Genomic DNA, 25,911 nt, shown 5'->3' on the forward strand with positions numbered 1-25,911 from the left:
GTGTTCCCTGGGCCAGGCGGGGAGCTTAGTGGGGTTGGCTGTGTTGAGGGTGAAAAGCACTGGACCAAGAGTGGGGAGTTGGTGGTTTGTCCTGGCCCTGCCTTCACCGTGTTGTCTGCTTGTTACCAATTTGCTGTTGTTGTTAGATGCTGTCGCGTCAGTTCCAGCTCGTAGTGACCCCATGTACAACAGAACGAAATACCGCCCAGTCCGGCACCGTTCTCACAACCCTTGTTATGCTTGAGCTGGTTGTGGCAGCCACTGTGTCAGTCCATCTTGTTGAGTGTCTTCCTCTTTTTTACTGACTCTCTACTAAGTATGATGTCCTTCTCCAGGGACTGGTCCCTCCTGATAACATGTCCAAAGTATGTAAGATGTAGTCTCGCCATTCTTGCTTCTAAGGAGCTTTCTGGCTGTACTTCCGAGACAGACTTGTCAATGGGTTGTTTTTAATCATAGGTTAAAGTGAATGTCCTCAGCCTACACCAGTCTTGTTCCCCTCTCCCCTTCTCTCGCGGGCTGATGTAGCACCCTTTTCACTGCCCTTCTCCCTACAGTCCCATTTGTGGGGTTCTTTCTCCGCAGCAGAGCTCTGAAACGCATCATCTTAAAATAGTGCTGCCCTCTTACCTGCCCACGGGGAGTCTTTACGGCCAGGCATGTGAGGCTCTCTGCAGACAGACCTGTTTCCCTTTGCTGGCTGCCTTTGTCTGCCACACTCCTGCGGTGCCCTGCCACCCTTGGGCTTCTCCCCTAGGCCCGGCCCCTCTGTGATCCTGCCTTTCTCCCCTAACTTCTGGATGGGCGGTGGCCCCGCTCCTGTGTCATTTGCCTCATCCTGGCTTTTACTCACCCTCGCCCCCCCCGCCCCGCTTTCCTGCTCTCACTCCATGTTTACAGTCCTTGTGGTGACACCAGGTCCTGGTGGGGGAATCAGGTGTGTGAGCAGCAGGGCCACAGGGCTGGCCCCAGGGGAGCCCCCACCTCCAGATAGTCAGCCTTGGAAGGAGACAGCTCACTCCAGGGGGCCTGTCCCACATGGCGGTGCTTCCAGACCCCGGAAGACGTCTGAGCCTGACCGGGCAGCGCTGACAGGCCATGGTGCTGGGACTGCGTCGTGGTTAGCCATGGCCCTCTGGAGGCACGTGGTCCGTGGGAGCCTGCCTTTGCTCTGAAGACAGCCCTTCCTAAGCACAAAGCCTGTCCTCAGGCTGGTCCTCAGCATACCGGCAGCTTCTCGGGGGATGGAGGAGTGTTTACTCTCTGGTGTGCAGCTTTCCTTTGCAACCCAGCTTCTGCTGTCCGCCTCGCAGGCCTGGGCGCCTCTGTCTGGGTTTCCACCACAGGGTGAGGGTGGGTGGGGCTGGCTGCATGAGAGGCAGTGGCAGCGGCAGGATTTCAGGCCAAGTGTGAAAGGGGCGGGTTTCCCAGTGGCCTGTTCCAGGAAGGGCCGCCGCCCTTCACCCAGTGCGCCCTCCCCAGTGGGCAGCCAGGAGGCCAGGGCTCTGCCCCGCTGGGTGTGACGTCTCCATTCTTATCAGCAGGCGGTTTAGTGAGAACTTGGGGTTCTGACTGACAATGGGAAGAGGCCTCTTTCCACACAAAAAATAAATGGCTCTTTTCCACAGCCAGAAAGTGGGGTGATGGTGTACTCGCCCCCATGCCTGTCCTCAAGCTGCCCCCCCGCCAGTGTGGGGATGGTGAGAGTGCGGGTGTTCCAGCATGCAGGGTACACAGGGGCTGGCTGGGACCACCTCTGTTCTCCGCCTGGTGCCTGGCTGGTCCCAGGTCGCTGGGGTACTTTTGAGTGGCTGTGTCCTCTGGGGACTGACGTATCATTCTCTGCCCAGAAGGGCTTGTTGAGGCCCAGGGAGGAGAGAGTGGAGCCCCAGGGACAGTCCAGAGGTGAGGTCACATGAGGTGGGGTCCCCTGCCCAGAGGGAGGAGACTGCCTTTAATTGGGCGGGGGGTCTGCCAGCCCCCAGCTCACTGTTAAGGCAGTTCCTAAATTGTTTGAATATGGAATTGATGAGTCCATTCGTTCACCAAGCGTTTACTGAGCACCACCAGTATGGCATTCAGGGGCCCCTGCTCTTGGGAACCTGGATGCTACGTGTTCCTTGTCAGAGAGTAGAAATATGGAGAATACAGCTCAGGAGAAGAGTGTGTAATCCCCACCACCGAGAGGCGACTGCTGTGCACCTAAAGTAAAAGTGGTGTCTTACCAGGTGCAGACCTTCCCGAGCCAGCAAATGACCTGTGACAACGAGATTTCAGCGGCTGCCTGTGGCATTGTTCCTCCTGTCGGGCATTCAAGCTGCGTCCAGGCTGCGTGACTCTTGTAGTCAGTCATGATCCCCAGTGTCAACGCTGCCTCAGGCTAGAGTTCCAGAAGGGGACCCACAGCTCAGAGAGCAGGGCCTCAGAGGGTCTTCCTGCTGCTGCCAGAGGCTCCCTGGAAGGCACTCCTTGCTCAGCGTCCAGGAGCGTCTGTGCCCCTCGCCTCCCCACGTCAGTCCCAGCATTCCATGTCACTCTCTTATGACAGAAGTCCACGCCACATGTGCGCCAGGTGACAGCGGGCCATCTGACCACGGGCACGGGGCTCTTGTGAGGGCTATAGGCTTCTCCTGTGGGCTGCCGTCTTGGTCTGGGCCTGTTTGACCCTTGGGGTGCTCTAGGGTGCTGGGATTGGGTTGCGCTGGGTGTCTTCTGGGCATTAACCCTGAGTGTTACGATTTTAGAGCTCTTTCAGAGCTCGTTCCTGAAGAGGCAGGTGAAAACACAAGGGAGGAACAGTGGGAGGTGACAGGGACCTGGGAGGGGTGGCCACCTGCTCCCGCCTTGGCTTGCTCTGCCGCAGAGGGTCGCGGAGCGTGCGTGTCAGCACCCAGTTGTGACAGGCACACCACAGGGAGCAAGGCCCTTGAGCAGCCCGTGGTGGGTGAGAGAGAAGCCGTATGGGTGAGTGTGCACAGTGAAGGGGGCAGACCTGGCCACAGGCACCCGGGGGCCTTGATGGGGCCTGAGAGCACACCGGAACTTATCCCCCTCCCCACCCACCCTACCCTTTCCCTTCCTGGCTGGCTGTGCGTGGCATGCTCTCTCACAGCCTCTACTATCACCCTGTCACCCCTGCCACCATACAGCTTTTTCATTTGGTTATGAAGACGTGGGGTTCACGTTGGCACCCGGTGTCTCAGACTCTGGAGGCCTGGCAGGTGCTGGCTGTTGGGGCCGCAGTCTATCTCTGGGGAGGCGGTGGGCAGAGGGCATCTGCGAGCGTGCTGCTGGGCTCCTTCGTGCCTCCTGGTAGCCTGCATCCTTTGGAGTGACCCGATGGGTGTGGGCAGTGCTGGGTCGTCCAGAGCCTTTTGGAAGTTCAGTAAACTCGGAAATCTAGAATAAAACAACGCTGTCAGCTCTGTTTAGTGGCGGTTCCCGAGCTTCCGGACTCTGTGCCTGCTTTCCCTCGTGACACTCCCACCGCCGTCTGCCTACGAAGGGCAGTGCTGTTCTGCCCACTCTCAACTGCTGCTGGGTGGCCAGAAAGCGGTCAGCAGGAAAAATAAAAGGCCGTGGGCATCTGGCTGCCTCTGTCCGTCCACTCCTGCTCCCACTGCCAGTGGGGTGCAAGGTTACTCTCTCCCGGAGGGTCTGGGCACCTGGACTGCAGGGCATTTTCGCACTCTGCGATTCTCTATCCGTATCATTGAAAGACAATGTGGCGTCCAGGGCTGGGCAGAGCCGTCAGGGGCTGTGTGGCCCAAGGCTGCCGTGGGCTGATCAAGGCTGTGTCTGACGTCTGGTGTGCAGGCTGGGCTGCTGCCTTCCCATGCAGGGTGTTCCCTGCTGCACAGGCTTCCCGCTGCCTCGGTGAAATGCCCTGGTGGGCGTGTCCCTCCCGTGTGGCCTCTCTTCTCTTCCCAGACCCACGCCAGGCCTTTGCTGTACGTGGGGTGGCAGTAGGGGCTGGGAGCTGGCAGGATGAGGTCCGGCTACCCTGGGTGAGCCAAGGGGGATGGGTGGCGGTGTGGTGCACCTGGCCAGGCCCAAGCCTGAGAGAAGCTGCCTGGGCACTCAGCTGGGAGGCTGCCTTGGGGCCTTCCGAGAATGCCGTGTGAACATCTCCCCTGCAGCACTGACCCCGGTGTGGGCCAGTAGGCGGAAGGCCTGGATGCATACAAGGTGTGCCATTTGCAGATTGCCAGCCGTGGGGGACACAGCAGCTTCTCCAAGCCCCTGGGCCCTGGTGAAAAGGCAGCCATGACAGGTTCAGACAACATCAAGAGCTCAGTAGATGCAGAATAGACAGACAGACAGCCCCATAGAGAAGCAGGGGAGTGGGTGGCCAGACCCTTCACAAAAGAGGAAGTGCAGATAGCCGCAGACTTGGGGACAGCGCTCAGCCACAGGAGTTGCTAGGAGGGTGCAGGCAGGAAGCTCCCGTGAGGACTGCACACCTCAGTGCTTGGGTCTTGGGCAAAGGCTGGGTTTTCTGTAAAATAATCTTTCCTTCTAAACTGGAATTTCTGGTCCTTTTGCATTTAAAGTGTAATGTGATCGTTGACATATTAGGTTAAATTCTTCCATCTGGCTTCCTGCTCTCTGTTCCCCTCACCTGCTCTGTGTTTCTTTTTCTCTTCTGTCCTTCCTTCCAGCTTCTGTTTTCCCTTTCACCGTCCTTCTGGCTGCTGCTTCAGAAGGTACACACTCACTTCCATTTCTTCTAGAGGTTGTTGCCTTAGGCATTGTGGCTGCGACCCGAGCTCACCAGAGTCTGCAGCACCCAAGGATCGTCTTCCTGGAGTTACCTGCAGTTGTTGGTGTGGTGGTGTTGCTGTTGTTTTTGACTCTGCACATTTTACGCTCCCAGTGTTTTCATTGTTTTATACATGCACTGTTTATTTAGATGTACCCATTTTATTTCTGTAAAATTTCCTTGTGTATATTTTTGAGTATGCTGGCTTTTATTTATAATTTTATTTTTTAGTGAAAAGATACATAACAGAACATAGGCCCATTCAACGATTTCTGTGTGTACAGCTCAGTGACATTGGTTATGTTCTTCACGTTGTTATCACCATTCTTGCTATCCCTACCCATATTGTTTCACTGCCATTGACTTAGATTTAAAAACCCATTGCCGCCAAGTCAATTCCGACTCATAGCGACCCTATAGGACAGAGTAGAACTGTCCCCATAGACTTAGATTTAATGCCCTCTAAACTTCTCTATGCTTTAGAGTTACCCTTCTCAATTTGATCTCATCTATGCTTTAGAGATCTTTGATCTCACATAGATAATTTCTTAATAGAACGCAGTGCCCAAGGGGAATATTCTTTACTAATTTAGCTAGACTGTTGTTTAAAGATGACCTCAGGGAACAGTTTTGGTTCAGAGTTTGAAGATTTTTCAGAGCAATAGGTTTGGAGGTTCCTGTAGTCACAATGTGTCCATCGAGTAAGTCTGGGTTCCGGAGGAATTTAAAATTCTGTTCTGCATTTCCCCCTCCCCCTTTTGATTGAGATTCATCCTCTGAGTTCATGATCAAAATATTCACCATCTAATTAGACAAAGGCCCAAAGTCCATTAAATGGGGAAAAGACAGTCTCTTTAACAAATGATGCTGGCATAAGTGGATATCCATCTGCAGATAAATGAAACAAGACCCATACCTCACACCATGCACAAAAACTAACTCAAAATGGATCAAAGACCTGAATATAAAATCTAAAACGATAAAGACCATGGAAGAAAAAATAGGGACAATGCTAGGAGCCCTAATACGTGGCATAAACAGTATACAAAACATTACTAACGATGCACAGACACCAGAAGAGAAACTAGGTAACTGGGAGCTCCTAAAAATCAAACACCTGTACTCATCCAAAGACTTCAGCCAAGGATTAAAAAGATTACATACAGACTGGGAAAAAGTTTTTGGCTACGACAATTCCTGTCAGCGTCTGATCTCTAAAATCTACATGATACTGCAAAAACTCAACCACAAAAAGACAAAAAACCCAGTAAAAAAAATGGGCAAAGGATATGAACAGGCTCTTCACCAAAGAAGATATTCAGACAGCTAACAGATACATGAGGAAATGCTCACAATCATTAGCCATTAGAGAAATGCAAATCAAAACTACGGTGAGATACCATCTCACCCCAACAAGGCTGGCATTAATCCAAAAAACACAGGATAATAAATGTTGGGGAGGTTGTAGAGAGACTGGAATACTTATACACTGCTGTGGGAACGTCAAATGCTACAGCCACTTTGGAAATCAATTTGGTGCTTCCTTAAAAAGCTAGAAATAGAACTACCATACGATCCAGCAATCCTACTCCTTGGAATACATCCTAGAGGAATAAGAGCCTTTACACAAACAGATATATGCACACCCATGTTCATTGCAGCACTGTTTACAATAGCAAGAAAATGGAAGCAACCAAGGTGCCCACCAATGGATGAATGGATAAATAAATTACGGTATATTCACATAATGGAATACTACGCAACGATTAAGAACAACGCTGAATCCGTGAAACATAACATGGAAGAATCTGGAAGGCATTATGCTGAGTGAAATTAGTCAGTTGCAAAAGGACAAATATTGTATGAGACCACTGTTACATGAACTCGAGAAAAAGTTTAAACACAGAAGAAAATACTCTTTAATGGTTACGAGGGTGGGGCGGGAGAGGCGTATTCACTAATTAGATAGCAGACAAGAACTATTTTAGGTGAAGGGAAAGGCAACACGCAATATATACAGGAGAGGTCAGCACCACTGGACTAAACCTAAAGCAAAGGAGTTTCCTGAATACAACCGAACGCTTCGAAGGCCAGAGTAGGAGGGACGGGGGTTTGAGGACCATGGTTTGAGGGAACATCTAGTTCAATTGGCATAAACAAATGTTTTAAGAACATGTTCATATCCCACTTTGGTGAGAGGTGTCTGGGGTCTCCAACACTAGCAAGCGGCCATCTAAGATACGTCAATTGGTCTAACCCACCTGGAGCAAAGAAGAATGAAGAACACCAAAGACATATGGTAAAGATGAGCCCAAGAGACAGAAAGGGCCATGTAAACCAGAGTGTACATCGGCCTGAGCGAGACTGGAAGAACTAGATGGTGCCCGGCTACCACCAATCACTGCCCTGACAGGGAACACAACAGAGAATCCCTGATGGAGCAGGAGAACAGTGGGATGCAGATGTCAAATTCTCATAAAAAGACCAGACTTAATGGTCTGACTGAGACTAGAGGGACCCTGGAGGTCATGGTCCCCAGACCTTTTGTTAGCCCAAGACTGGAACCATTCCCGAAGCCAACTCTTCAGACAGGGATTAGACTGGACTGTAAGACAGGAAATGATACTGGTAAGGAGTGAGCTTCTTGGCTTAAGTAGATACAGGGCCACTCCTTTCAGGAGGCGAGATGAGAAGGAAGAGGGGGACAGGAGCTGGTTGAATGGACTCAGGGAATGCAGGGTGGAGAGGAGGAATGTGCTGTCTTATTAGGGGGAGAGCAGCTAGGAGTACATAGCAAGGTGTGTATAACTTTTTGTATGAGAGACTGACTTGATTTGTAAACTTTCACTTAAAGCACAGCAAATAAATAAATTAAAAAAATACATAACCAGTAGAGTGAAACAAACAAACAAAAGAAGTTCATGATCTAGCTGGGTACCATCCAGGTCTTCTGATCTGAAGGCAGAGGAGGGAGTAGTTCATGGAGGCAGTTAGACTTGAAGGAAGGTCCATTTCCTTGTTCAATTCCCGGGTCTCCTTCTTCCTACTGCTCCAGGCAAATAGAGATCAATGGATGGCTGCTAGTAAGCTTTTTAGACCCCAGGCGCTACTCACCAAACTAGTGGGTGGATCCGAAACTTTGAAAACATTATTAGGCTAATTGACTGGACTGTCCCACTGGACTGTCCCATGAAGCCATTACCCTATATATATATATATATATATATATATATATATATATATATATATATATATATATATTTTTTTTTGAGCTAAGAGAACTAATCCCACTAGGTGTTCGGTTGTACCTAAGTAGTATCAGCAACTGCAGCCTCTTTTTTTTTTTTTTTGGTTGCTATTTTTGCAACCTCACAACTGGACCAATAAGCAACGTCATGATAAACAGAGAAAGTTGAAGTTGTCAAAGGTTTCATTTTGCTTGGATTTATAATCAAGGTCCATGGAAGCAGCAGTCAAGAAATTAAATGATATATTGCATTGAGCAAATCTTCTCCAAAAGACCTCTTTAAAGTGTTAAAAAAGCAAAGATGTCACTTCAAGGACTAAGGTGTGCCTGACCCAAGCCATGGTGTTTTCAGTCACCCCATATGCATGTGGAAGCTGAACAATGAGTAAGGGAGACCAAAGAAGAATTGATGCCTTTGAATTATGGTGTTGGTGAAGAATATTGGATATACCATGGACTGCCAGAAGAATGAACAAATCCGTCTTGGAAGAAGCACAGCCAGAATGTTCCTTAGAATAGAGGATGATGAGACTTCGTCTCATATACTTTGGACATGTTATCAGGAGGGACCAGTCCCTGGAGAAGGACATCATGCTTGGTAAAGTAGAGGGTCAAGGGAAAAAAGGAAGACCCTCAATGAGATGGACAGACACAGTGGCTGCAACAGTGGGCTCAAGGAAAACAGCGATCATGAGGATGGTGCAGGACCAGGCAGTGTTGTGTTCTGTTGTATATGGGGTTGCTATGAGTTGGAACTGACTTGGTGGCACCTAACAACAACAACATTGTTGTTGTAAAATTATATATAACACATTTTCCATTTTGCCTTTTTTCTGATGTTCATCTTAGCGATGTCCGTTACATCAGTCAAGTTGTGTAACCACTACCTTTAATTGATTCCAGTTTTTCCATCACCATAGACATCTCACTTCTCCCCAGAGAATGATCCCTTCTTTCCCTCCCCTTCCCACCCTAAATAACTACGAATAATCATGGGTCTCTCTATATTTACCTGTTCTTGTCATTTCACGGAAGTGAGCTCACACAGTATTTGTCCTTTTGTGACTGACTTATTTCACTCAGCGTAATGTCTTCAAGGTTCATTTGTGTTGTAGTGTGTATGTGGACTTCATTTGTCTTTACGGCTGTGTAGTATTCCAGTGTGTGTATATAAATTTCTGTATATTTGTCACTGTCTTTGCAACTCGGTCCCGGTCTCTCGACCCTCTCTTTGTGGCCAGTTTCCTCTGCCTGAAGTACATCCTTGCACATTTTCTCTAATGTGGGCTGCTGCTGCCACCACTGCATTCTCTCCGTTTGTCTGTCTGAACATGCCTTCAGTTTGCCTTAATTCTTTTTAAAATTTATTTTATTTATTTTTGTTTTTGAGAATCTGCACAGCAGAACACACACCACCAGTTCAGCAGTTCCTACGTGTATGATTCAGTGACATTGACCACATTGTTCCAGTGGTGCGGCCATTCTCACCCTCCTTTTCCAAGTTGTTCCTTCTCCATTAACATTCACTTATGGCCCCCTAAGGTTCCTGTCTAATCTTTTGAATTGCTGTTGTTAATTTGATCCCATATAGATAGTTCTTAAAAGAGCACAGTGCCCAAGGCAGACATTTTTTACTAGTTAAGCTAAACTATTGTTTGGTTTTAAGAAGATTTCAAGTTTAAAGATTAGCTCAGGGCAGTAGTTTTGGGGATTCATCCAGCCTCCATGGCTCCAGAAAGTCTGAATTCTATGAGAATTTGGAATTTTGTTCTGCATTTTTCCTCCTTTTGATCAATATTCTTCTATAGATCCATCAAAACATTCCGTAAAGGTAGCTGCACACCATCCAGTTCTTCTGGTCTTGTGCAGTTTGCCTTCATGTTTGATGGGCATGTTTGTGGGTAGAGAGTTTCTGGTTGATTTTCTTTCAGCCCACTGAAGACATTGAAGATGTCAGACTTCCGCCATCTGGCTCCCAGCGTCACTGCTGAGAAGGCAGTGGTCAGGCGAGCTGCTTTTCCTGTGGAAGTAACCTGTACCCTTACACTCCCCCCTCCCCCCACTTCTGATGTTAATAATTTCAAACCTACAGAGAAGTTGCAAAGATGCTGCAAAGAATTCCTGTGTACCTTCACTCAGATCCTCAAATGGCAACATTTTATCGCATTTATTATTTTTTCTATGTAGGTACATATGTGTGTATATTTATATGTATGTGTGTGTGTACATATATATTTTAACAGTTTGAGAGTGGCTTGCCTCTTTTTTTACCCCAGAATATTTGTGTGCATTTCCTAAAAGCAAGGGCCACATCATCACCATCACAGTCAGGAAATTAGCGTGGTCGTAGCACTATGAGCTGATCCACAGATTAGTCAAGCCTTGCCACTTGTCCCATTAATGTCCTTTATAGCAAAAGAAGAAAGTGTTTCCTTGTCCAGGAACCAACCCAGTGACACATGGTGCTCTCCAGCAGGCTGCCTCCAGTCTCCTGGATGTAGCCTACCCTCATCTTCTCTCTCTGCCAGGAGTACGGACCCTGTACTGTGCAGTATGTCCTCAACAGGGGCTTGCTGGACGTTTCTTCACAGTTAGGCTCCCCAGCTCTGGCAGGACAGCACCTCGTAGTGGGCGGCACATGCTGTCTGTCTGTCCATCCGTTCCTGGTGGTGGTAACTTCAGTTCCTAGGTTGAAGTGGTGTCCACCAGGGTTCACTTGTTGAAAGTTATTGTTTTCCCTTTTATAATTGATAAGTATCTGTGAGGAGACACTTTGAGACTTTCGTCCCTTTGTTTTAGCAGCTGTTGGCAACTCCTGCCTGCAACAGTGGCCACTGTGTTGTTGTGCCTTCGAGCTGATTCTGGCTCATAGCAACCCTACAGGATAGCATGGAACCGCCCCATAGGGTATCCTAGGTTGTAATATTTACAGAAGTAGACTGCCACACTTTTCTCCCACAGAGCCACTGGTGGATTCGAACCGCCAGTCTCTCAGTTACCAGACGAGTGCTTAACCATGGCGCCACCAGGGCTCCTGAGTGATCGTTGTGGTGTTTGCCCATTGGTGCCTGGCATTGTCTTCTTTTCGGTTGTTTGCTGTTTTTCTGTGCTGTGTCTTAGAGTAGGTTTATTTTCATTTATCCTGCTTGGGATGGGCTTCCTAATCTGTGAATTAATATTTTGGGTAAGTTCTAGAAAATTCTCAGCTGTTGTTGCTTATGCCTCAGCCCCGTTCTTTCTTCTGTTCTTCTGTGTCTTCCATGAAATACAAGCTAGCTTTTCTCTCTGCGGATCTGCTTTTGCCCCACCCCACTCTCCCTATGGCGTTCTCTAGGATGTCTTCCGGCCTGTCCGTCGGTCTTCTCCAGTGTCTGACCTGCTCGGTAACCTGTCTGCGGACCTCTAACTTTGTGGTTTATTTCACTTATAGAGTTCCTATTTGGTTTTTCTTTATCTTGCTCTTTTTCCTTGTGATTCTTCGTCCCAGAAACCCAGTCTGTTGCTCTGTGGTGCCTCTTGCTGTCGGGATCGCCGGTCATTATGTTCCTCTGCCCCTGTGATCACTGTCAGTGGGTCACCGGGGCTCCTCCTGGGGAAAGAGGAGGAGACCATGTCCCAGGTGCCATGGGCCTTGTGCCGCACGGCCCCCACCAAGCCAGAGAGCTGGCTCAGCCCGAGGACCAGGCCCACCAGGAAGCCCTCCTTTCAACTCCACGGAACCTGCTGGGTTGGAGAGCTTTGGGAAATGCAGTCACAGCAGAGCTCTGGAGGCCAGAAGTGGCCCAGGGAAGCAGCCCCGGTGCCACGAAGGCAGACGGTGGCTACAGGCTCCGGGGTGCTGGGGTAGTAGTTGTGGAAGGAGATATTTGGGAAGACCTTTTTCCTCCAGTGACACCTGGAACAGCACTGTCTCGAGCAGAGCCTACAGTGATAGACTGCGTTGGCTGGCTTTTCAGAGCGCCCTGGTGCACTGTATGCGCCTCTGCCATCCTGCTCTCCAGCCTGGCCATTTGCTGACCCCGCGGGGCTGCTGCCCAGGACCACGCGGACTAGCCCTTCCCACGTGGAACGCAGCTCCAGAAGGCATGTCCCACTTGTGCCCAGAACGCGCCGTTGTCTGGGCCCACCCGTGTGTCAGTAGACCCCTCCAGTAGACACTGTGGGGAGCCACCACTCGGTCTGCAGATTGCTTAGCTCCACGCCTGGCGCCAGGGTCCCCACTGAAGGGCCTGAGACAGCGGCCATTTGTGCTGGAGCTGCCTTTGAAACCTGTGATCCGGAGTGGCAGTGAGAGGCTCATGTCATAACGTGACCCTGAACCCACAGAGCAGGGCTGCGTCTGTGTGTGTGTGTGAGTGCGTGTGTCTGAGATGACCTGTACTCACCGTGCACCCATGTGTGTGTGAGAGACGACCTGCATGTGTGTGAGACGACCTGAGTGTGTGTGAGTGTGTGTGTCTGAGATGACCTGTACTCACTGTGCACCCGTGTGTGTGTGACGACCTGCATGTGTGTGAGACAACCTGAGTGTGTGTGTGTGTGTCTGAGATGACTTGTACTCACTGTGCACCCCGTGTGTGTGACGACCTGCATGTGTGTGAGACGACCTGAGTGTGTGTGTGTGTCTGAGATGACCTGTACTCACTGTGCACCCGTGTGTGTGTGAGACGACCTGCATGTGTGTGAGACCTGAGTGTGTGAGTGTGAATGTGTCTGAGATGACCTATACTCACTGTGTACCCCGTGTGTGTGTGATGACCTGCATGTGTGTGAGACGACCTGAGTGTGTGTGTGTGTGTGTCTGAGATGACCTGTACTCACTGTGCACCTGTGTGTGTGTGAGAGACGACCTGCATGTTTGTGAGATGACGAGTGTGTGAGTGTGAATGTGTCTGAGATGACCTGCATGTGCTGTGCATACTGTGTGTGTGTCAGGGTGAGTGTACGTGTGTCTGAGATGACCTGCATGTGCTGTGCACTGATTGTTCCTGTCCTGTGCTTGTTCATAAGAAATAAAAGATTGCTCATCCCCCATACTAGTGGGTCTAGCTTACAGTGCGTGGAACACACTGCGAAGTCACATTTTGAAAATAAGAAGAAAACCCACCTGTGGAAAGGGAAGGAGAGATCCCTTAAAATGCAGAAAAACTCAGGCTTACTACCTCTGAATTGCTTCGTGACAGAAGAGGAAGTTGTGCCTGTAAAGGCAGAGACAGGTTTAAGGATGATGGGAGTAGAGCCTGCTGAGCACTGACTGGGAGTTTCTGTGTGTGTGAGGTGTGTACACTGTGGGATGTGCATGGGCTGTGTGCTGTGTGGGGTGTGCACAGTGTGTGCAGCATGCGGTGTATATGGTGTGTGTACACAGTGTGTACGCGGTGTGTGTATGTTGTGTGTGCAGTGTACATGGCATATGCTATGTGTGTGTGGGGTGTTGGCGTGTGCAGTGTGTGAGCAGTTTGTGTGATGTGTATGGTGAGTGTGTGGCGCATGAGGAGGGCAGAAGCGCGAGAGGCCCTGCCGTGCTGCGTTGGGGTGGTCTGGCCTCAGGCTGCTGCCCTCCCCCCAGTCTTCCCCAGGCACCCCTGGCAGGGCTCTCCCTCAGTGGGGTAAGGGTGCTGGGGCATGGGCGTGTCCTTCTGCCCTCTGTCTCTGGGCCTGGCTGTGCTGTCTGTCCCTCCTCCCAGAGCCTCTGGAAGCCGCCACTTCTTGCTTTCTGGGAGGGGCCTCGGGACCACCTGGCAGGTCCAGGGTGACTGAGGAGCTGGTAGGTCTAGGCAGAGGCACTCTGACGGCACAGCACTTCTTGCAGGTTGCTCCATCCAGGAGCCTGAGTGCAGACAAACGAGCTCAGGCTGCTTCAGGACAGGAAGCTCTTGCCTGCTGTCCCTACGTGTGTTGGAGTCCTTCGCCAAAGTGTCCGCGTCACCCACCTGGATGTTGACACCTGGAAAGTCACTGGGGCCTGGGGGGTGCTGTGGGGGCATGACCAAGGGTGAGCTGGGCAGAGCGCAGCAGTAGCCTCGGCCAGTCCTCCTCCTGTCTCTGGGGGACACCCAAGCCCCCACATGCCACATGGCCGTGACCTCTGGATCCACAGCAGCCACTCCCCGTCCTGCTGAGGGTGCAGGAGACATGCTTGGGAAGGAACTCCCCTCTATGTGTCATGTGCCCATTGGCCCTTGACTCATCTGGAGGGACGGAGGACCAGATTGAAGCATATTAGTCAGGAACGGGTCGGGCAGGAAGGAGTCTTTGTTTCCACTCTCAGAGAAAGACTTTTTCTTACCGGGGATACACGGAAAGCCTTTTACAGGAGTTACCTGCAGGGATTTAAACAAGCAGGAGAGTCATACTCTTCCTCTTTCTCTGAGACATCTAGGAGCGACTTGCTAAGAAGTATCTCCAGGGCTCCTTCTGCACCCTCCGGAGCAGTTGGAGAGCTCACGCTGGCTCCCCTCACCTCCCCTCCCAACGTGTCCCATTGCCTGGACCAAGGCCTTGTGTGCTTGGCCCTGTCCAGGCCTCACTGCCCACTCCAGTGCTACCTGCATGGCTCATCTTTGGTTCAGATGCCAGGTGTCCAAAATGAGCTCCTGTGTTCTCTGGCCTTTTCCTCTCGGTGAGTGCCACCATGCCAGTCTGGCTGCACAGCCATGGCCACAAGTCCTGATGGATGCCTTCTGGCCCTCCAGCACGATGTTGGTTAGCCCAACTCGTTCCTGCTGGTCACACATGCGATCCTCCCAGGCTACAGTGGCTCCTGACGGCCCACTGCTCCCACTGCCTCCCCAGAGCACGCTTGCACAGGCAGATGGCCCTGTCTGTCCCTGTGCATCATGCCCAAGGGGCTCTGTGTCACCTTCAAGGCCCATTCCAGCCTGGCCTGGTGAGGCAGCTGTGGTGACCAAAGCCGAGGGGGTGGACAGTGAAGAGAGCAGCCAGAGTCCCCAGGAGCTGGCGGCAGAGATGAGGAGGGTCCCCCGAGCGGTGGGAAGGTGAGGGTGCCCGCACAGCGGCCACAGGTGTCCCTGCCTGTAACACCGCAGCAGGGGAAACGCTCTCAGGTTTCAGCACGTGGAAGTCAAGGGCGGTGGCCTTCGTGAGAGCTGTTTCTGTGGTGTGGTGTGGTGGGTGGAGGGGTGGTGTACGTTTGAACCCCGATGGAAGGTGTGGAAGAGGAGCCATGGGCGATGACAAAGCTTTCCAGAAGGTTGGCTCTAAAGAGTAGAGGAGACAGTCGTGGGGGTGGGGAGGTGGTTTCTGGATCAGTGCTCCAGCCAGGAAGACCTGGTGTGGGGCAGCCCTGTCCCATGGCCCCAGCCCTGTCAGATGCCCCCAGCCCAGTCGCACAGACACCTGGCTTACTGGGGAGTCCTCTGCCCTTCAGCTGGCTCTCCGCATTTTGTCCTTAGACTTGTAGATCAACCTGGGAAGTGGTCCCCCGGAGGTGTGGGTGCCATGTCCGTCCTGGAGAGGTTCTCATGGGCTGGTGTTTTCTTTCCTGTTTTTGTGTAATGTTTTTCTTCATTGTGTGAAAGGAGTCTGTAGCTGTAAAGTATGTTCCGATGAGAACAGCGAAGAATGAGACCACAGCCTCACTTTCTCTCCTGGCCCCTCCCGGGGGTGTGCGCCCCACCTTTGCTGCTCCTATGCACCTGGACACCCAGCATCTTTTCTTGCAGTTTCATTTCTTTCTTTCTTTGAAACAAAAACGAGGTTATTCCATCATCTGGATCTTGCTGAAATGAACTGTGGACCTCTTTCTGGGGGCGCGTGGTCGAGGGACTACACCTTCTTTCCTGCCGGGGCTGAAGGTCACATAGTTCTGTTTCCCCACACCCTCCTTCGGTTGCTGTTACATGTTTCCACTTTGTGGTTAGCTGTCATGAACAGTGTCACAGTGCCTGTCTTGACACATCTCTGTCTAAGTTCTTGTCCTACTGTTTCTGGAGGATGGACCTTGGGAGGGGACCCTGCTTGTCCTTGGGTGGGGACCCTGCCTGTCCTTAGGAGGGAACCCAGCTTATCCTTGGGAGAGGACCCTGCCTGCCCCCCAGCAGTGGGTGCTACATTTTGTCAGGCTTTCTTATCGCCTTCCTCAGGGACACGGTCCCCTTCCTGCCTGCAGGGCATCGGGTGAGCAGGATTCCATCCTCCTTTGCACTTCCTTGTTCACTAGGGGCTGAGCACTTGTAGCCTTATCACCATTTATGAGTTCTTTTCCGTGGTCCGTGTAGTGCAGTCTCTGTGCTGTGCGTTTGATTCAGTGGTCATTGCTGAGAAGGGGCTCAGATGGGCGGCCTGCAATGGAGCCTGGCAGGGCTTCTGGGAGCGGGGGTCTGAGGCCCTCTAGGACTTGGAAGGGCAGACGGGCGGCCTGCAGTGGAGCCTGGCCGGACTTCTGGGAGCGGGGGTCTGAGGCCCTCTAGGACTTGGAAGGGCAGACGGGCGGCCTGCAGTGGAGCCTGGCCGGGCTTCTGGGAGCGGGGGTCTGAGGCCCTCTAGGACTTGGAAGGGCAGACGGGCGGCCTGCAGTGGAGCCTGGCCGGGCTTCTGGGAGCGGGGGGTCTGAGGCCCTCTAGGACTTGGAAGGGCCCTTCCTTGTTCTTTCTCTGTTTCTGGCATTGAAACAACTGAGCGGAGAAGTGTCTGTGGAGCCTTTGCCCACCAGGGGGAGCTGCTGCTCCCGGCCGGAGGTGCTGACCACAGCAGGCTGTGTGGCTACGTGACTAGCTGACCGCTTCTGAAATGAGCCGTTACAGTTGTAAGAGACAGAACCCCTGGTGGTTAGGAGGGCAGACACTGGGCCTGGCCTCTGGGTGGGAGTCTCTTAGTGTAAGGCCCCCTCTGTGAACCGGCAGAGCAGTGGCACCACCTGGGGCCAAAGCAAGGGTGATGGGTCTGTCTGAGGGGATGGGGGCAGCACTGGGCTCAAGGGAACACAGTGAGAGTGGCTCACTGGGGGCAAGCCCAGAGCCTGGTGGGGAGGGGGTCTGCCCAGGCCACAGCAGGACCCCTCACGTGTCTGTGCAGCATGCCCATGTGACTGCAGCTGTGGCTCCAAGGGAAGTGCCGGCCAGGGCTACTCCTGTCCTGTGTACCCTGTGAAGCAGTGGGCTGGGTGCTGCCCAGCAGCCTGTGAGAGAACTCGGGGCCCAAAGGTGAAAGGAGGCCCTTCCTTGCTTCACTGAGTCACTTTGGCTATTTTTCTAGAGATACCCTCCCATGTCACCATTGCTTTTGAGGGGCTTCAGGCAGCCTGTGACCACCTGTCGGGTGGTGCCACTGGGGATTGTGCCCTGTGTGCACCGTGGGGTCCAGTGGAAGCATGCCACGTGTGCGCTGTGGGGTCCAGTGGGAACGTGCCCCGCGTGCACGGTGGGGTACAGCAGGAGTGTGCCCTTTATGCCCCGTGGCGTTCAGAGGAGGTGTGCCCTGTGTGTGCTATGGGGTTCCATCCAGCCTCTGAGCTCTGGGCAGCAGGCGTCTGCCCCTGCTGGCTCTGTGCCCAGATGGCGATGCCAGTGTTTGAGTACCTTTCTCCAGGTGCACAGAGCAGGGGCCTGCGTTTTGCTACGTGGTTGACCTCAAGTGAAGTGTTCTCTTTATGGAAACAGCAACTGTGTTGAAGTCTGTGTCCACCATGACACTCTGTGCCTGGCCTGCTGTGAACAACACTGTCAAGCTCTCCACTGGCGTTGGGGGGGTTATAATTTCACAAGGAGGTGGTGTTCCATCAGCCTTTCTGTGAGGGCGCGTGCACACCTGTCCCTGTGTGTCCCAGCCCGGGTTGTGCCCTGCCCTCACATGCAAAGTTGAAGCATTGCATGCCATCAAGGCTGGGGACCATGACCTAGAGTCCAGACCTGTGGGGTGACAGGCTTGTGCCCCTTTGCTCCTGGTCTGAGCAGATCTCCATGGAAACAGGGGCATCAGCTCTGAAGCCTTGGGCCAGAATTTGGGGTGTGGTCCATAGCCATTCACTGACTCTCAGGGTTGGGTCAGGGCCACAGACTTTTTGGACTGGATTGGCAAGAGATGTTGGGGATTGGGCCTGGGGGTGGGCGTTGAAGGGCGGGCTTGCCCGGAGGCCTTTCCCTCCTCAGGACACGTGGCCTCTGGAGACTCAGGCCAGGCTACACCCAACTGCAGCATGTCCTGCCCACCTGGCTGGGGAAGGACCCACTTCCCTGAGCCCACTGAGCTGTGACAGGACACCCCATGACAGAGACATGGGGTCACGCTTGGGCTGCATGTGATGAGTCCTGCGTGTGACCAAGTGAGGGTGTTGGGGCGTAGGACCGGCACCAGGCCGAGTGTTTGTAGCTCAGGTTCCCCGACATCAGGGCACGCCTCCTTTGGCCTGTTGTGGCAGATTGAGGTAGAGAAGGATCGAGGACCTCAGTCAGTCATCGTGTCTGAGGGGCCCTCAGGAAGGGGATGCTCAGGGGAGGGAGGGAAGCAGAGGCTGCCCACTCGGCTCAAGTTGGCCCCCAGTTCTTCCTGCCTCCCTAAAACTGCTGAGAGTGGGCTTCTAGCTAAACTCGACTCACTGCCGTCGAGTCGATTCCGACTCATAGCAACCCTATAGGACATAGTAGAACTGCCCCATAGAGTTTCCAAGGAGCACCTGGTAGATTCGAATGGAAATTCTGTATCTCTGCACTCTCTGCGGCCCCACCGTGATGAGAACTCTGAGGGGATTTGGGGAAGGTAGAAACCCACAGGAGCAAAGAGTGGGAGAGGAGATAGCAGCTAAACCGTGTTGGAGGCTGGGATGAGACTCCAAAAAGCTAAAATCTGAGCCCAAGGGGCCGGGCACCAGGGAGCCTCCGACAGCTCCAGAGCTGAGGGAGCTCAGGATGGCAGACTTAGTTGGGGGACTCCCTCAGCATCCCGTCTGACTGAGTCTAGAGATTTATCCTCCAGAGAGGGTGAGTCACAGGGTGCTAGACAGGGAACACCGGACACAGTGGAGGTGAGGAGCCATCATGCAAATGAAGGACAGTCAATACCCACTGCGCTAGGCTCCACAGCCACAGTCCCACCCACTTGGATCCTGCCACCCTCGTCCCTGGTGGTAGATCTGCGCCTAGCAGAAGAACCACGATCCTTCTCTAGGAAGGAGACCAGGAGGCACCGGCATTGGGGAGGGGCTATCCCATCACTCCCTCCCATAGAACCAGATCCCCCAGTGGCGCCCTCCCCAAGACCCCACCTGTGCACAGAGAACAGCCTGTGAGTGCTGGTTGTTGTTGGGTACCATTGAGTCGGTTCAGGCTCACAGGGACCCCATGTGATGGCACAGAACTCCCACACAGGGTTTTCTTGGCTGTCATCTCTGTGGGAGCAAATTGCCAGGTCGTTTCTCTTACAGAGCCAATGGGTGGGTTCGAACCACCGACCTGTTGTTTAGCAGCTGAGTGCTTAATGGTTTGTACTACCAGGGCTCCTTAGCGCCCCACTCACATGTCCATGAACAGCCATGGTTCCCCCGGTGTTTGTGGAAGCCTTCACAGGAAACACAGGGACCAAAGCAAATGAAGGAAGAAGCACCCCCCAACCTACCCCAACATGAGATAGCTCTCATCTGTCTCCTCAGAGACACAGCCTGTATAGCAGCCATGAAAAGTAAGGGCGGATGGCTCCAAAAGAGAGCTGACCAGAGAACTAGTAGAAATTAAAAATGTGCTGACAGAAATGGAAAGCTCAGTAGAAGGGTTGAAGATAAAGTTGAGGGCCTTTCCCAGAAAGTTGAGCAGAAGTCATGGGTGGGCTGTAGGAGTACAGAGATTTGCTGGACAGGATGGGGGGTGGGGGGCCGGTTTGCGGATGGCATGCAGGCTCCAGAGACAGAGCAGGAAACAGAGGGAGGGGTCCTTAAAGAATGCAGATGTTTTCTGGAATCACAGGAAATGGGTTTTCAGATTAGGTAGACTCACCCAGAGCCCAACACAGTGAATGACAAAAGACCCATAGCAGGGAGCACGACTGAGGTTTCAGAACACCAGGGACAAAAGGAGTATTCCCAAACTTCCAGAGAGAAAACACGCAAAACGCCAACGCCCTGGTCACCTCCTCTTTCCAGCAGCTGAGACACAGACTCCAGCCTGGAAGCTAGGGAGTGGACTCAAGGTGCTGCCGCCAAGTCTTCCAGGGGAGACCCGGTGTCAGCCCAGCCTCCCTCACAATCAGGTTCTGAAAAATAAATGACTTCCCGCCCCCTTTCAGGATGCTTCCAAGGAGACTCAGTGCAAAGAGAGATGAACGGGGTGGGAGGAAGAACCCCAGGAGAGCGGGTCTGATGGCAGCTGGTCACAGTTGCCACCCATCAGAGGGCAGGAGCAGGCTCTGGGGTCCTTGTGCTAACGGGAGCACCTTACACCCTCAGGTGGGACACTGGTGGTGATAGCGATGGGCTCGGAGAGGGCCAAGCACAGGTCGGGCCGGCTGGGGGAGGACTGTGTGTGCACGCCTGCGCGTGTGTTTGCACTTGTGTGTGTGCGTTTGCACACATGTGTGCTTATGTGTACATATGCGTGTGCTTTTGTGTACCTGCATGTGTAAATGTGCGTGCGTGCGTACATGTGTCGTGCAAGGAAGAGGATCAGGCTTCCTCTTTCTGAGTGGGCAGTCAGCGGTGCTGGCTGGCCTCCCTAGAGGAATCTGAGGAATGAGCCAGCAGTTCATGCTCTGGGCTTCCCATTTGTGTCCTCTCACCTTCGGGAGACACGGGTGCTCACCCCGGCCACACAGTCCCTAAAAGAGAAAGAGGAATTTCCAGTGGAGCAGAATGTGTGCTGTGAAGATGTGCCATCTTGTGGGCCTCTCACTGTGGGAATGTGTCCTGGAGCCTACGGGCCTCCCCTCCACATGCGACCTCCCGTGTGCTAACCCAGCCTCCCAGCCGCCTGCACAGGACAGCCAGGAGCAGACAGGCCCTAGCAGACAGCCTGGGTCCTCTGTGGCCACATGCCCGTGTCCGTGGCAGGATACTGCGGGGTGGGTCAGGCTCGGACCCCGCTGTGCCAACAGGTGGACTGTGAGTTCTGACCCTCAGTCCTGTCTTACCGTGTGGCCCAGTGTGGTCTTCTTTTTTGAAATTGTGTGTGTGTGTGTGTGCGCGTGTGTGCACAGAATCAGGGTTGTTACACTCAGGCAAGGCATTCTCAGGGTCTGTACTTCCCCAGGGGTCACCCCGAGCTCTCCCCCAAACAGCCACAAGTGGGAGAGTGTGGGGACCAGAGCTGCCTCATGGGAGTGAGGGTGGGACTGACCTCTCTGGGGTTTCTTGATGGAAAACCATTCTGCCCCGGCAGGGCCTCTCACCTGTGGCACTCTTTGAAGTGATGTCCCTCCTGGTGCAGGGTCACCTCCCCCTCCTCTATCCCTCCTGGTGCAGTGTCACCTCCCCCTGCTCTATACCTCCTGGTGCAGTGTCACCTTCCCTGCTCTATCCCTCCTGGTGCAGTGTCACCTCCCCCTGCTCTATACTTCCTGGTGCAGTGTCACCTCCCCCTGCTCTTTCCCTCCTGGTGCAGTGCCACCTGTCCCTGCTCTGTCCCTCCTGGTGCAGTGTCACCTCCCCCTGCTCTGTCCCTCCTGGTGCAGTGTCACCTCCCCCTGCTCTGTCCCTCCTGGTGCAGTGTCACCTCCCCCTGCTCTGTCCCCCCTGGATGTCTGGTGTTTTGAAAGGAGCACTAACCCCTGTCTCTGGGTACTGCAGACAGTGGGAGTGGGCTTTCACCAGGCACCCCTGGGTGGGCGGGCACTGGGACTGGCCAGGTTCGTGGTTCCACTGGCCTGGGGGTTCTATGGGGCAGCCTGGGCCGTCCAACCAGCTGCTCCCTCAGAGAGGCTTCCTTGGGGCTGCCTATTCCTCCCTGTGCGCGGCCCTGGACTCGGGCCTTTGAGACTCAGCCTGGTCTAAATTCTGCAGCAGGGTTTTTATACCAGCTGGGGAGGGTAGAGCGACTTGGCAGGCCCACAGTCACCCTTTTCTTCAGCAGCGGGAGCCTGCATCCGCCTCAGTTACCTCATGCTGGCTGCAGAGGCTGGAGGGAGGCAGTTCTTACCTGGCTCTGCCAGGAGGGGCGGGCGGGCACTCAGTGGCTTGTTTGTTGTTTGTTTGTTTGAACCCTGCTTTTGGGCTGTTGGTTTTTAAACCACCAGGTCTCTAGCTTTCCTTTGGCTCTGCTGGGTGCCAGATGCCCCTTGGCCTGTCCCTTGGCCTCTTTCCTGCCTGGGCAGGCCCTTCTGTCCCTGGGGCAGAAGTAGGAGCCTGGCAGGCCCTGTAGGCCTCAGGGAGGGAGTGTCCCTGCTGGCCAGCTCAGGCCTGGCACTGCTGGATGCCCTCTTCCTGCTGCAGCTGTGGCCAGTGGTCAGACGGGATGACTAGGCACTGCCCACAGCCCTTCCAGGCCCGATGCTAATGTGGAACGCAGTAGCTTGGTGGCATGGAGGGGCTGTCCTCTGCCTTTCACATACTGCTGAGAGCCCACTAGCTGGCCATGCCCCCCCACTCCCCACGGCCCCAGCCCATCCTTACTGTTCTCGGTTCTCTAGGCATCCTCGCCCAGCTCCTCCCGTGCTGTGGCTGCAGGCTGTTGGGGTGTTCTGTCCAAGTCTTGCTCCCACGTGGCCCCCATCTGCCCACACGAAGGCTTTGCTGGGCTCCTGTCAACCTCCTGGCTACATGTTAGGACGGATGCTGAATGAGCACGGGCCACCAAGGGGCCATCTGCAGGGAACAAAGGCTCCACCGGTGACCGACCTGGCTGAGCGGGGCCAGGTGCGTCGCCAGGACTGGCCCTGTGCCAGGGCAGTAGCAGAGTGCCCGCTTAGGACCCTACTCTCTTCGTGCCGGTGGGGCTGGGCCACTCTGTCTGTTCCCTGAGGCTTGTGTGTGTAGAGAGAAGTAATAAGTGAGGGCCATCAGCAGCTGGACACTCCCCCTGACCACTCCTCTGGAGTTTGTTTTACGTGTTTGTGTGTGTCCGTCCGCCCATACACGTATATGTGGTGACAGCCCTGTGTCAGGTGATGAAGGAACTTGGGGAGCGGCAGGGGTTTGTGTGCTTCTTTTCCTCTCAGTCTCCTAGGTTTGAAATGGGTATGAAAGCCCTGCATGGTTATCTGGCAGGCTTGGGCGGACCCAGTGGGATGTAAGCACCAGGCACTCTGCGTGGCACCCTGGGCTCCTGCGGCCCAGCTCTGTGCGTGCTGTTACAGAGACAAACGGGTCCTGGCTCTCTGCCTCCAGGGCTTTGTGGGCCAGGAGGCTGGAGCTCCCCTGGTAACTCCAGCATTTCCAGAGGCCTCCCTTCTAGGCCTGAAGAGCCCTCTGCAGCCAGTGCCCTGAGAGGAACAGTCTGCTGCGCCTGCCTGCCTTCAGTTGTGGGGGCAGGGTTCAAGGAGTGCAGGGGGCTGCCTGGGGCCCTCAAGCTCCCTGGGTCCTCCACCGGCCAGGCTGGGGCCTGCCCAGAGGACTCTCTGAACTGGCTCCTGGCTGGTGCCCAGCCTCTAGGCCGTGAACTGCCCTCCTGCTAGGGGCCATTGAGCCAGGTGGCAAGCTGTGCATGTTTGTTTCTGTAGGGCACATTTCCTCAAGAGAAGATGTACAAGGGAAACAACTGCTTTAAGTAGAAATTAAAGGTTTTGTTTTTTCTGTTTTATTTTTTCTGCAGCGGGGCTGCGCTTTAGAGTAAGGTGACCTGGGGTTTGAATCCTAGGACCTCTCTGAATCTCTGGGGGTCCCATGCAAGGATGGGCTGGGGGTGTGGGCGGGGGGTGGGGCAGCTTGGTGTCCCCCCATGGGCTTCCTGCTTCCTGGCTCTGTGTGGTTTTGGGGAGGATAGGCAGTAAGCAGGACATAGGGGACCTTCACCTGCTGCCCCCATCCTCTCCTTTAGGGTGCAAGGGTCTGCTCCACAGGGAGCCGCTGGGACTGGGTTCATAAGTGAGATCAGTAACCTCCTGTCTACCGGGGGCTGTAGGGCCAGCAGGGAGCCCTGTGCTGAGTGAACATGATCCCGGGGCAGGGGGCCTCACTGTGTGGGCAGAGCCTCAGCTGGAGTTGTGCTGGAGCCTGTTGTGAGCAGTTCCTCGGCAGGCACTCACAGAGGGCACCGAGAGAGGAGCGAGTGTGTGGTCCAGGCAAGCACAGGGAGGACTGCCCTCCAGCCTGCCAGTCTGCCCAGGAAAGCCTCCTGAAGTCCCACACCCCACCCCCCGAGCCCTTTCCTCAGGGGCAGCGGGCCAGTGGTTCCTTTCTCCCCAGCCGCTGCTGGCCCCTGCCCAGAGGCACCTCCTTCCCTGCGCACAGGCCCCTGAGAAGGGGGAAGGGTGCGATTCCCAGCCAGGAGGGCCCAGTGACAATAGTCATCCTGGATTTCCTTCTGAGAGTCCTCTCCCCAGGCTTGAGGCTTATGAGGAATGGCTCCTATGTCCTGACCTCCTGACCAGGCGTGCTCCCTGACCAGGTGCATACCCTGACCAGGTGTGTTCCCTGACCAGGTACACACCCTGATGAGGTACGCACCCTGACCAGGTGTGCCCCCTGACCAGGTACATGTGCCCTCGCTGTAGCTGCTCCTCTCCTCCCAGGTGTAGACAGGGAGCAGCAAGGCTAGCCATACCAACACTGACTGTGAAACAAGGGCTACTGGGTGTTCTCACTGGCATTGTTTGAGGACCTGGGGACTTTGTGTTGGTGATGACAGCATTTGGGGCTGTTTTACCCCCCATTTGCACTCGGGCCTGGCTGCATCTAGCCTAGGAATGTGGTCCCATTGTGGGGCTCCCTCAGCCAAGCAGGCATTTTGTCGAGGGGGTGCTTGTGTTCTCAGGGGCTGGACACTCTGGAGGCTGTCACCACAGTGAAGGCACACCTGTACCTGACTCAGTGGCCAAATGATGACAGTGCACACACTTGAGTGCAGCTTTCTGGGCCCTTATGTCTGGCAACTGTTGGCTATGGGCACAGTCACACGGAAGCCCAGTAACGCGGGGAGCTGAGCCTGTACCTGAGGAAGGGGTTCTCGGGGCATCTGAGCCAGCTGGTGTCAGGGCTCTCACCTGGGGGGGTACGCACATGGCTACACATAAGCACCAATACCACTGCTGCCCTCCCGGGGAACAAGCTGCCACGAGCTGGCAGGGCAGCTGTGCTTCCACAGCTAACCATGTTGGGTGTGTGCTGGCCAATGGAGCGCCCCTCAAACGTCAGAGTTGACAAGTTTCTAGAGCCTTGGGGGGCAGCACTAAATCAAAGAGCAGGAGAGCAAGCAGTGCCCTGTAGCGATGTGTCGTCACCAAGGCAGGAGGCAGGCGTGCAGAAAGTTGAAGACCAGTTTCTCATTGTCATTTAAAAACATGTATCTTAAATATGGCATCTTAAATAGTTAAATCCCCCTTGCCTAGCAGTTTCCTGGAATTTTAAATTATTACAGCCATCAGTAATTGTTACGGTGTAAACTTTCTTTTTAAAAATAGACACGTAACATGAAAAGTTCTCATTTCCTGTGTTTTGTTGGGAAAACCAATGTTGTCAGGTCTCCAGCGCGTTAATATTTAGTTGGAAGATGGCTGACTTTGTAATCCCAATCCCCACCTTGCATGTTCCCATGTGTACACAGAGACACCCACCCTGTTGAGAGCCAGAAGCTCTGGGGATGAAGGAGAAAACAACAGTGATGTTTGCTTAGGATAAATATAGGTAAATATGTTGTAAAGAATGTATTTATAAATATTTACAAAATTCCTGAGGGCTTGTTGCTATCCTCAGGAGCCCTGGAAGCTCTGAGCAGGGTGGTAGGTGAAGCGTCTGGCTTGGCTTGCTTCTCCGTCATAGGAAGCATTCAGTCAGCATTTGTGAACACCAGGTGCAACATGTCTAGCA

At 53.7% G+C, this 25,911-nt stretch overlaps 1 protein-coding gene across 3 annotated transcripts in view; it reads left to right on the plus strand.

Annotated features, from left to right (window-relative positions):
* The window catches only part of MOB2 (MOB kinase activator 2), a 59,441-nt gene that overhangs the window by 11,331 nt on the left and 22,199 nt on the right, over positions 1–25,911 (plus strand). The gene's annotated exons all lie outside the window — the stretch shown is intronic.

Source organism: Elephas maximus, chromosome 7 (assembly GCF_024166365.1).
Source record: "Elephas maximus indicus isolate mEleMax1 chromosome 7, mEleMax1 primary haplotype, whole genome shotgun sequence".
Taxonomy (NCBI): Eukaryota; Metazoa; Chordata; class Mammalia; order Proboscidea; family Elephantidae; genus Elephas; species Elephas maximus.